This window comes from Trematomus bernacchii, unplaced genomic scaffold, assembly GCF_902827165.1.
Source record: "Trematomus bernacchii unplaced genomic scaffold, fTreBer1.1, whole genome shotgun sequence".
Classification (NCBI taxonomy): Eukaryota; Metazoa; Chordata; class Actinopteri; order Perciformes; family Nototheniidae; genus Trematomus; species Trematomus bernacchii.
Window position 1 is genome coordinate 1,055,073 of NW_022987689.1, and position 12,622 is coordinate 1,067,694.

A 12,622-nucleotide genomic window follows, 5' to 3' on the forward strand; every position below is an offset into this window, starting at 1 on the left:
TAGCGTAGCTAGCACCAGATGCTAACAGCAACAATCTCCGGTACCGGTGCACACTCTCTCTCTCTCTCTCTCTCTCGCTCGTGCACGCACACAAAATGGCCCGTTCCACACACACACAGAGCCGAGCTTGAATGAAACACAGAGACCCAGAAGTACTTGTACTGTAGCATATTATTTTCGAATCAATCATTTTTCAAATTATGAATTTCACACATAAAAATAAAAAAGACATACATTTCTTGGGGGTGCTTAGGGGGCCCCCTGACGCCACTTATTGACCTTCCATCCTCAAAATGTACATTACAAACCTGTGTCCTACAGCGCCCTCATAGGTTTCTAAGGTTTCTAAGTGTAACTTCCGCCAGTCATGCCAACGTCATAACAATTCTGTTTAAAAAAAACACGCCCCCCACTTTGAGAAACACTGGATTAAGGGAAGTGCAGAACTTTAACGTTGCACAATACTTAAGGGAAGTGATTGCACAATATTTCACATGTTACCGTACAATAGATATCTCTGCTTCTTATCATCCTCTCAGAGCACTCCATACTGTTTTCTGCTTATTTCTCCTCTCAAGCATACCTTTGCTGGAGATGCGGAGGGATGTCACTTGTGAGGTGCTCAGACTAGGATAGTGGAATGTGGAGAATGCTGGAAAAAACAAAAAGTATAAATATAGCGAGAAGCCCCGTTTGAGTAATTTATGTAAGAGTTGTCAATGTCCTGAAAAGATTTAAAATGTCCAGCTAATGGAACCAGATGGCTATAACAGCAGCAGATAGTAAACATGTCAAGGGGAGGTCAAGGTCACAGTGGGCTTGAATATCACATGAGCTTGTTTAGTATTTAGGTTAAAAGGTGATACATACCATACACAGAGTTTGCTGCTGTTACGCCATATTAATCCAGCCATGCATGCAGATTGTATACACAGCCATAAATAATTGTACAAACTAAAACAAATGTGTAGATGGATTTAAAGTAGTAGTAAAAACTGCAAAGTGCAACCCTCTTTGGCTTGTCACAATATAATAAATGTTTGGTGTGGGGGATTCAAGTGGAACTGTTTCTTATTCACAACAAAAATGGTTGATGGATATGTTTACTAGAACATCGCTGTTTGCTTTAACAAGATAACATTTTAATCTTAAATCAGCTAATAGAAGCAATCATTGAGTGCCCCGGGTTATTTTATAAATGTCTGTCCTACAAAAAGAGGGGTTAAAATTCTCAGTTGTGATTGAGAGGAGAACATGATTGATGAATTGTAGTTTTGTAAATTACATTCAAAATATTGGATCAGCTTCAAGCCATTTTTCATGGTTGTAATTTTCAGACCACAATGAATAACAAAACAAATTCAGTGAGCGCTTGACAGCAAAGACTCATCATGGTTTGGCCCACTTTATAACTTTCTGATGTTAATCTTCCTTTCTTTCACAGCTTTTCTCCTAGAGTAATTCAAAAGTGTACAATGCAGTTCAAAAGGGAACAATTGAGTCAAAGGTTACACATTTTCTGAGTGTTGTTCGGGAAAACTGAAGGTTGATGGTTGAACAAACAGACCGACGGGGTAAAGGTTAGGAGGCAGGACAAAACAGAAATCCAGTGACCCGCGAAACTTCCTGTGACAGTTAGAAACTAATTTGACTAATTGCTCAAACTCATCTAATTACAGTTTGGTCACAAGGTATTTGGTGTCCAAAGGACAAAAAACTCCACAGCAAAACCAAAATGACACATTGTTGTTGCATACGTTTTTCTTCTACTTTGGTTAAGGCTATAAAGAGAAATCATTTGGCGGTAAGGTTGATGATAAATGTTCTGAAATAAATATTTTGATAAAGAGAGGTAATTCTTCACAATGTCACACACTGACAAGAAGAGGAATATAGCTACAAGCAAAGCGAACAGAGACAGAAAAAAACAAATTAAATTCATGCCAGGGCTCTGAAGTGTTTGAATGTCATGATGATGCATTGCAGATGAAAACACACTACACACTCGCGCACCCCTGCACACTGTCAAATCATCACCGGTGAACAGCTTCTTAGCAAATCACAGTCATGAGACCGCTTAGGGAGCTCGGGTCAGTGCGCCGCTGAGCCACGCCAGACTTGACTGTCAGTTATATAACCAACATGACCCATCTCAAAATAAAGATGCATCGCCCCCATATTAGCCTACTATCCTCTCTTTATTGTTCAAACGTCAGATGGATCAGGTACAAGATACATAGATTCCTTCAGATTCCAGGCATGTTGCATTCATGGGCTATTTTTAAGGCCTTTGTTTACTTCCTGTCCAGAATAATATTTCTTACAGATATTTTCTGAAAAAGCAGGTGTATTATGACATGCCAGGAATGCTCTGCAGCATTTCTGTGTCAGCTCAGCCAAGCTCTGCATCACTTTTATTTGTTTATAAAATGTCCAAGGTCAAATATTTGGTGTGGTTGCTCAGGATAGGAAGCATTAGCAGGTCTAATCTCCCTTTAATCGTTTCTGGCTTATCTGACTTCCACAGTGGGAACATAATTAGGGAGTTATAAGGTGAAAGTGTTTATTTTTGCTACAACCATCATAGGATATCCTCTTATTCTGCATGTGTCTACGAGAGGAGAAAAGTAGCACCTTTGTATAACCCTCAACACCATTGATCAGCGATTTTGACAGGACCTCGGTCCTTCAGGACAAACGTGCAGATCTGCTCTTTTTTCATGAAATTCATTTTTGTGTAACATCTGTGTGAAAGAAAGATATACATTCTCTTCTAACACCAAGTTTGAGTATTCAGCTACTTTATCTCTGTAAAGGAAATGTGTCAAAACCTCTTCAGTGCAACAATGATAGTGATGGCACCCTCATATTGTTTTACAATAGTTGCAACAGAACCTTATCTGTGGTGGGTTCATATAACTTTAAACATTAACCGGTTAGTCTTTGAAGGAATTTTGAACTGGGTTAGATGAAATGCATCTTCCTCGATTCTTTAAATGTGGCAAATGTGATAAATAGAGCAAGTTTATTTCAGCTGTAAACCACCTCTTTTTGTTTGGATACACGTTTCTTTCCTTTAACAAGATTAAGTGCGTCCAACCAGCCTCTGCAATTTGGTCCTGGACTCACGCTTGCCTGTGTCTATCTCCGAAGAGATTTATATTTCCACTCTATCTGTTCTCTTGAGACCGGTAGCCTCACAAACCCATAGGGGGGGCTTTTATTAGGGGGATCAGTTCAGCTCAATTGTTGCGTGTGGCTCCTGGCGCTTTGCCTATTTATTAGCATTGTAAAGACTCTTGCCTGTCCCCCCACCTCTACAGATCCTACACAAAAGCATTTTTTAAAGGCTTAGTCTGGGGTCTGGGATGCCATGACAACAGCTCCAACATTGTGGACTTCTTCCCGCTTTGGAGACCATATCATGTTTTACGCATCTCTGTAGCGAGATCACCAAGGAGACCTCTATGAATCACCACTTTGGATTTCGGCACAGCTCTGTGGCTCATTGCTCAACATTTATCAACGTGAATACTATGACGTGAAAGATGACTGGATTAGAGAAATCAAAGCTGGCAAGTTTAACAATGCAATCTATTGATGAATTGATGCGACAAATGATACAATATTTGCTTTTCTTTATGGCTTCACACATTGTAGAATATAGTGTCTAGCTGTCTCCCAATAAAAGTTTATTTCAACACAAGACTTTATTATGCTCTGGCTGGGGTAGAATGAAATTATCTGGCAGGAAAACAAGTTTATAAAATAATAAAATGGAGGTGTGCCAACTGATAAGGATTGGTTTCATATACTGTTGGCAAGCTCATCTCTGGCTTTCATCCAACGGGGTAATGAGACAGTATTAACACTTAACTCCTCCATGAGGCTGGTTTGACTGTATGTGTGTTATTTACATTATCTCTCAGATAACATCTGGAACACAAAGTGCTCAGGGGGAGAAGGAGTTGTTTTCATGGATTCATAAGCATCTGTCTGCATATCTCTGCAGTCCAAAGATCACACTCAAATACACACTACATGAGCACAGGAATGTTTCATACGCTAATAATAACGTTTTTTTTTTAAAGTTTGCTGTTTTGCTGATATTTTTAAACTTTTCAATTTGTAATGGTGAACGCCTCAGCAAACCTAGGCAAGTCTTGGGTTCAGCAGGCATGCATGTGAAAGCAACAGCTTGCATTAGATTTAGGAACAGAGTGGTAACATATCTTCTTTTGTTTTTACAGCGGGTTACAAATCTTACTGCCCTATAATTCTGACTCTCCTTTTTTGAGTAATTATGAAAACGCTTATTGGTGCAGCTTTACATAAATCGTTTTCAGAATTATTGAATCATCTCATATGTGAGTTCTGTGGACAAAAGTAACTCTCCTAAAACAAACAATGTGTCATCACATGCTAAGCTGTTTTGGTTACAGATGAACCCTGTCATCTGTTGAGGTTTTCTTGCAAAGACAGAGGTGCCAGGGTTATCTTTCTATTGCAAACAGAGCAGCACCTCATGTTATTTATGACAACCTGCATATACATATGTATACAGTCGGTTATCTACATATATACATTGTGGAAAACCCTCCCCCTGGTCAAAAAGGGATTCTCCATATACCACGTAAAGTAAATCGTAGTAGTGATATATATCATACAACATCGATTCATTAAATGAATCTCAGCAAGTCTGAAGTGCTTGAGATAAGAAGCAGAGGTAAAAAGTGGTACCACTTTCTCTGAGCTGTTTCAAACTATTCATGCAGAACTAATCAACTTATCCGATTTTACACATCAGCCGGGGTTTTGCATTCATGCCCACTGAGATAAAAGTATCATGTAACAATTTAAGATACTAGCACTGATGTGTTCTTTAGCAAAGTCTGCACTAGGAATCTGAAATGTAATTATAGCAACAACACTTTCACTGGACGCATCTAGATCAATATGATTTCACCAAATGCCTATGCAAGATGTAAATTAATTAAACAATTATGCTAAACAAAGAAGCCAGTGATGTTGTTAAAGGATAATCCTCAGATACCAGAGACATCATCGGTATTCTACTCAGATATACAAGATGTTACTGAACGACCTAACTCACACTGGCCTTTGCTTAAGAACTAAATCATTTATCAACATTATCAACATTTGTATATAACATATATACACCCCATTACAATGATGTAAACATGTGTTATTTATCATCTATATATTTTACAAGTAGAATTTGGGAAGTTGTGATTTCTGACATAGCATGAACTATTAACGTTAATGTTATCCAAATGCAGATGGATTTGGAAATGGCAATGCCTAAAACAGACGGGAGGTACTGTGGGTAGAAAGGAACTTACATTTCTGCTTTTGTAAAAACCACATTAATGGCATAATATATTTCCTGCCCACATACAGTAGCAGTCAAATCCTTGTGTGTGCGACACAGCCACGTTTTATGGAAGTGTTAGAGACTCATCATGACGGAGGATACTTGCTGTCATGTTTGACTCACTGGGCTTTGTGGCGGCTTCTTATTCTTCTTAATAAGTTATTGAGAAATAGTTTGGAGTACAAAGGCAGTCATCTGTGTTTATCAAACCCCTTTGCCCCAAAATATCATATCATTACATGTCATTTGTTAGACGCTTTTATCCAAAAGGACTTACATACATTCAGTACTGTGGACCATCCCCACAGAAGCAATTTGGGGTGAAGTGTCTTGCCCAGGGACACAACGACATGCTGACTGCAGTGGGACTCGAACTTGGTACCCCCTGATTCGAAGTCCAGCACTCTATCCACTTAGCCACATCCGCCATATGCCATACACACAATATACATTTTGTTCTGTCATTTACAGACAACTACAGGACATAGAGATGCAACATGTTTGTGTGACTGATAAGCTTAAGGAACATTCAAACCCTTGTCTGAATTAAAACGGGTCAATAAGTCCAACATCATGATGTATGAGCAATTCATCTGTTCAGCACGTGTGGACAAGCAAGAGAGTGAGTGTGGTTGTGTGTATGGGTGTGTAAGGCCATCTGTTTTCATACTGAGAAGGGAAACAATGAAACTAAATTAGACTATGTCCTAGGAGACAATCAATAGGAGGCCAGTGATGATGACAACAAACCTGACTTCCTTATCATATAGTGAGTTGTATTATATCACACATAACACACATTGTGCTTGCATACACCTCTGTGTTTACATAATCAACAAGGAACACATATGACGTTCCCTGTTTACATGTACTGTTACAGCCCAAGGTTACATAGGTGAGAAGTTGGAAAACAATGGTTGTAAATATGTTCAGCAACCATAACTCCAACAGTTTTAATTTCACGGTGTCAAATGTTTATGTTGGATTCCCACCAACACAAACGGGACACAAATGTTCCCTCCTTGTGGTTCCCAAGTTGAAGACAAAATGTCCCCGTGCAGCTGTTACTGTGTGATGAAACTGAAATTGAGGAAAAAGCAACAAAATACCAGCAAACTGTTCTCGCGCCTCTGTCTTTATCGCTTCAAATTGGTGGAGAGAGTGTAGTAAAAACTCCTGTTTATTTTTCTATTGCTTATGATTCGATAGGGATCCTTCCATTTTTAATATGCTCATTATATGTATATTTATGATTATGTGGCTTTTTAAAGGACCTTCATGGCTTCAAATATTCTTCAAAGTATGAATCCAAGCTTATAATTTGACCTTTACATTTCATATTAAAATACCACATTTTATTGTATTCCTTGAAATAAATAAAATAAAAATATTCGCAGCAATTAAATGTGCACCCTATTTTTTGCTGCAGTGAACTAACATTTCAGACTGGTGTTCATCTTTGGTAAACAATGATAGCAAGAAAAACATCACACGTATCCCACTGCGGTGGGTATTACACTAGTCTAACTTTTTCCCATTATAAAAGAAAAAGAAAAAACTTTAGCTGCCATTTCCCCCAGTTTATTTAAATCTGATGTGTTCAGCACAGCTATCCTGTACAATGTATCCGAACACATCAAAAGAGTTTTAAAAAGGCACAGCCAAATTATGCCTATATGCTAAAAGAGAAAAACGCTTGTGTCATGTTTTGAAGATTTATTTTGAGGACTTCTTGCACATTCGAATAGCGATAAAGAAGAAACAAATCTAAGAAAATCGAATCTGTGTTTTTTTTGTCATGTTAAGGACTATGTGCTGATGGTGTCAGCATCTCTTAAGAAGTATGGCCAGAAACTTCTGGAATCATTGAAAGGCAGCTTTTTTATAATGGATTGTATTTTCTTAAAAGCTGGTAAAGACCACGTCTGTGAGTTAGGATTGGACATGAACTTCAAATGATTGATTTTGACTCCGACTGTGTTTGCCTCTTGTTGATTAAAACGTATCTATTTAACAACAGTGAAAAGACTCTTCACTGCATTTGACTCAATGATAACATTACCCTGATGTTTGAGTTAGCCCTCAGGTCTGCCTCAGTGTCTGGATTTGTTATCAAATCAAATCAAGTTTTATTTATAAAGCACATTTAAAAGCGATTTTTGGTTGAGCCAAAGTGCTGTACATGTAATGTTATCACTAATGTTCCTGATAAATAAATGTCCAAGTCTACTGTGGGTTTTGTCTCTAACATGGCTCTGTAAAGGTGGTATTGATTTACAGATCTGCTGGCGTCTGTGAGAAAGTGCAGTCAAGTCATTATCATACATGTAGGCTCATTGAACTGGGTCAACAAGGTTAATTGTCTGGACTAATTTCCTCTTTTCTTTTGGATAATGACTTCATGACCTAATCAAAGGGGGTCAGAAACAGAGAAAGTCAAGTCTGTACTCAAATGGTTACAGTGCACGGCGTCATGTCTTGGGTTTGACTCTGGTCTTTGAACCTCTGTCCTTTGTTGCTGCCCCCCGCCCAATTCTTCACTATGTCCTCTGTCAAATAAATTATTTATTCTCCATCTATTTACATCTCACATATACATATAGAGGTACGGCCAAAGTAGGCGACGTGCTTTTAGTGAAAAGCCCAGGTACAGCTGCTGGGACGCTGATATGGCATCATGTACTCCCCAAAAATATAGTGCTCAATGTTTTTATGTCTGCTTTTGAAAGTAGATACAATCTTTTGAGTTGAACCCTTTTTAATGCAAAAGTCCACCTTTGATTGATAGTTTTTTTTATACGTTTTAAATACACTTCACAAATGTTCATGCTGTAATCTCTGGACAGGAGAGTGATGGTCTGCACAAACAAGAGCTGCAGTCCACAAGGCCCAATGGCTGCTAAACTAAGAGGAAACCCCTTCACTTTGGATGAGAGCTTGAACACAAAAAGGCATCTTTTAGAATCCAGTCAAGCAACCTTTGACTTGTTCACTAAAAGTCATGAACATATATTGATGGAGAACCAAAATACAGTAATGACTCAAATACATTATTGGATAATTTGTTAAAAAACAAGTTTTAGAGCAAGGACTGAACTTCATCACTAACTATGTTTTGCCCTGAAGCCAGTCGAGTTGCTGGGATCAGTGCACAGAGAACTGGATTCTGAAAGGAAAAGACAGGTTTGGATGCAGAGAGAGACCACTTTGACTTAACTGAACATGAAACTATTAGAGAAATACAGTGAGGCAATACACAAGGTGTAATGCATAGCTTCTGAGAGACCAAGAGATCCAGAATCCAGATTACAGGTTGGCACTCAACTTCATGTTCCAACTAAGTTTGGAGATATACGACAAGGAAACCACCTTGATACCCTCTGGCAGGATGTGAAACAGGTTTGGTACAAGAAAACATCAACAAGAGGAACGGCTATCAGCAGTGACCACCCAGAAGATCTGGATACAACAAATTAAAAAGGAAGCAGTGAACAAACTGCGACGTAAGACCAGTGACAGAGTCTGCACAAGAAGAATATACAAGCCCAGGGAGATGTGAAATTCTGAGAAGAAAGGCGACAAAATACATATGTCCTTGAGTGTCGGGTCACAGAAGCAAAGGAAGCTGGAGTCCATAGAAACTTGAAAGAGCTGTAAAATAAACAGAGCGTTTGCAGGAAATAATTCCAGACCAGCGAGAACGGTCAAGAATAAATAAGAACTGATCTTCACAGATCCCAGAGCTGCAACTAGCTAGTGTAGATAGAGTATAGCATATAATAGTTGAATACATTATTCAAACATAAGTACATATGTTTTTACACCATTACTAGGCATTCACTGTAATTGTTTATTGCTAAATTGATGTCTATTTAATTGTTTATTATTTATCTTTTGCATACATTTTCTTATTCTGCTCATAATTGCAACATGTATTATCCCTACTTTTATGCACACAGTAAACAAGAGCTAACAAATAAATGAACTTCTGGGCTAGAATATGCCAATTTCTTGGCAGTTTTAAAGTCTGTATCCTTAGTTGATCTTGGAAGGGAGATGGTCATAGAACACCTCAGCCCCCAAATTAAAAGACAATACAAGGAATTGGGATGCAGATGTACATTATCTCCAATGAGATCTTTGTAGCAGAAAGAGATCATTACAATAGAAAGATACGTCAGAGTTTTATTCCATGATTGTTTTCTCTTTATCCTATTAGTGGGAAATGCATCAGATTTTTTTATATTTAAAAAGGATGAGAGTTGGAAAACCCCTGGCTTAGCCTCAGCCAAGGCAAGATAATGCTATCTGGTGAAAGGATGAACAGAAATGTCAGCCAGGATGCAGATTAAACCAAGCAGACAGTTGATGTTCGGACAGTTTCCCTTTTGGACTCACTTTTATGACAGTCTCTGTTCGAATATGTTCAATGACTATGATCATGTTTTGTAAGGTACTACTGTATGAGGAGAACTGACCGTCAAAAAATACTGCGACTCACGGCAGGACGACCTTTGTGGATGTTGCTTTCTGTCTTTAATCTGACAGAAAATATAAATGTATACAAAGATGTGTGTGCATCATGACATAACATTTTAGGTTTCAGACTATACATTTTTGTATAAAGCTTTTTAGATTATATTTAAACATCATGTGATACAATTCTTTGTTTGCAGGACTAACTACAAAGAGTTATTTCTGCAAACTGGAAAGTGAGAAAGCACCTCTCTTTCCCTTCCCATGTCTACCAGCTTCTCAGAGGATTCCTGTCTCTGTGAGAGTCGTTGCTGATGGACGTCAACGTCTTTGATGTGGTAAAAAATCTGTGGCTAGAACAATGAGTGGTCATGCTGGGCAAGGCAAGTTGGACCATATCCCATTCTTTGTACCAGTTCTATGGCAATGATCAATAACAGTATTCTTAGAAGAAGCTCTAGGGTGAGGAAGAGACTCACACTAGGGATTCAGGTTTCTCTAAGTGGCCTTGTGGTCAGGGGAACTGTCCTTGAACTACACAAGGAAAGTGACGGGAGCATGTGTGTTAATAAGCTCAAGTGGCTTTAAACAAGGCTCCACATCCCTGCCAGCTCCTGGCCTGACGTAAGCGCAAGCAAAAGTCCCCTAAAGGGACTGAAAACATTCACAGTAAGCTATGCTTTACAGCGACTCTATTGTCTATTCTTGATTGTAAAAACCTTGACGCGTGTTGTGCTGCGTCCCTCCTTACAGCGCTTAGGTTCCGGCGGAAGAAGCATAGTTAGGCATGTTTTGACGAGGATGCATGCAACAAACTATAAGCATAGTAAAAGACAGGTTCGAGAAGATTTCAGTTCCTCTTAAGATTCATACTGAGCAATCTCTCTGAGGGTGGATGTGTTCACTGCTTGATGAAAAATATGAAATATATCAACCAATAATTACTAATAATAATACTAAATGTGTTTTCCAATTAGGAAACCTGGGCGCTTACCAAATGAACATTCACAATTGCCTAAAAAAACTAAGCTATTATGCACTCCTCCCAAAACCACAGAATCACATTGCAAGCATTTCCTAGATGCCTGAGTGTCAGCTTTAAATCTTCCATGCATTGTGTGTGCACCACTGGAAATCAGCAGGATGATAATCAGTGGGAAGTAGACTGAGTTCACGGGTGGCAACAGGACAGGTGTTGGCTCCAAAGGCACAGGATCTTCTCACACTGTGCCGGTCCCTCAGGGTGCAAAACTGACTCGCCTGTCTTCTATCCTGTAGTAGCCACTGCCTTATCAAGGGAAGGAAACAATCTGGGAGCTGCTTCCCTGCATTGTGTGTTATTGTTCCCCCTAGTGAGAGGAGGCTGCATTTGTCAGCAGGAGGAAGATAATGCTTTGGGTTGGCTCAAGTTAAGTTTGTGCTTTCGAGGACTATCAGTTGTTGTGACTCATAAGAAACAAACAGAGGAACCTGCAAGATTATTAAGGAGCTGGTATGGGTGATGGTAAAAAAAATGAAATTGTGATTTCATAGGAAAATAAGAGGTTCAGTCCTCCCTTTCACACAAATCTTCCTACACTCGTCAAAAGAAATTTGCCAAGTGCTCTTACAAATCCCTGGGTGAGCTTTTATCCTCCAACTATAAGTAACTGCCCCTTAACCTGAAATGCATTCAGAGCTGAGTTGTGCAGCTGCATAGTAAGAAGGCTGTCCATTCACTTCCACTGGCACATTACCCTGCCAAAAGACACACTATGCCAACTTGGTGGATGAACAGAGGGTGTCCTTTTTTCATTTCTTGGAAGGATAGCAGCACCGTAGGCATGCACATTATCACAACATTGACACTTTTAGCCAGCACTTATCTCTCAAGATATCCGCTAAGCATTGCTAGCTATGTCGCTACATTTTTAAAAGCAAGTGCGAGCACAGACGGATGACTCAATATCCGATGTTCGCAGCAATACTGCATTAAGCTTTTCTAAGATGTTACGATGGCTGTTGAAAGGTTGTACAGAAAGCTGTATTAATCGTCTCTGCCCAATAAAACCTGGGCTTCCGTTTAACTGCCCAGACCAAGGCCATGTTACATAACAGACTTTTCATCTGACCAACACTTCCCCTTGAAAGTTAGATTGCTCAAGCTTGATTCAACTGATTCATATTCATCTCTTGGGAACTTTATAAGATGTATCTTTCAGAAGACTCCAAACCTTCCTCATTCTCAGGGATTGGCACTAGTTTAAACAACCTGTTCCACTCTGAGCCTGTTTTTCAGGTCTCAGGCTCGAAAATGACATTCCCAGAACAAATGACCATATCTTCCCTTCTAAAAGGGTTAAATTAATAATCTTTTTTCTCAAAGTAATGATAAACCTGTGAGTTGGATGTAGAAGTGTCAGAATCAATATAAATGTTTTTTATTTTAAAGAAAATTCAGATTTTACATAGTAAAAAACTGTAAATTATAGTGTCCGTCCAAAAATTATTTTTTACAGATAGTGAAAACTACCCTTGGATGATGGGTTAGTAGACTAAAAGCTTTAGGAATCCAAAGTACAACATATAATAAGTACCCTGTATCAAGATTGATGCAAAACAAGTGAAATTTGACCTTTTTAGAGAGATTTAGCCAAAAACTGGGCCATCTGGGGTCATTTGGGTGGATTTGACCTATCTCTGGCCCCCCTTGCTCGATTTGGTTGGTTGACATACCCTTGTGACCGTTAGAGCCAATAGAATCGAAGGGGG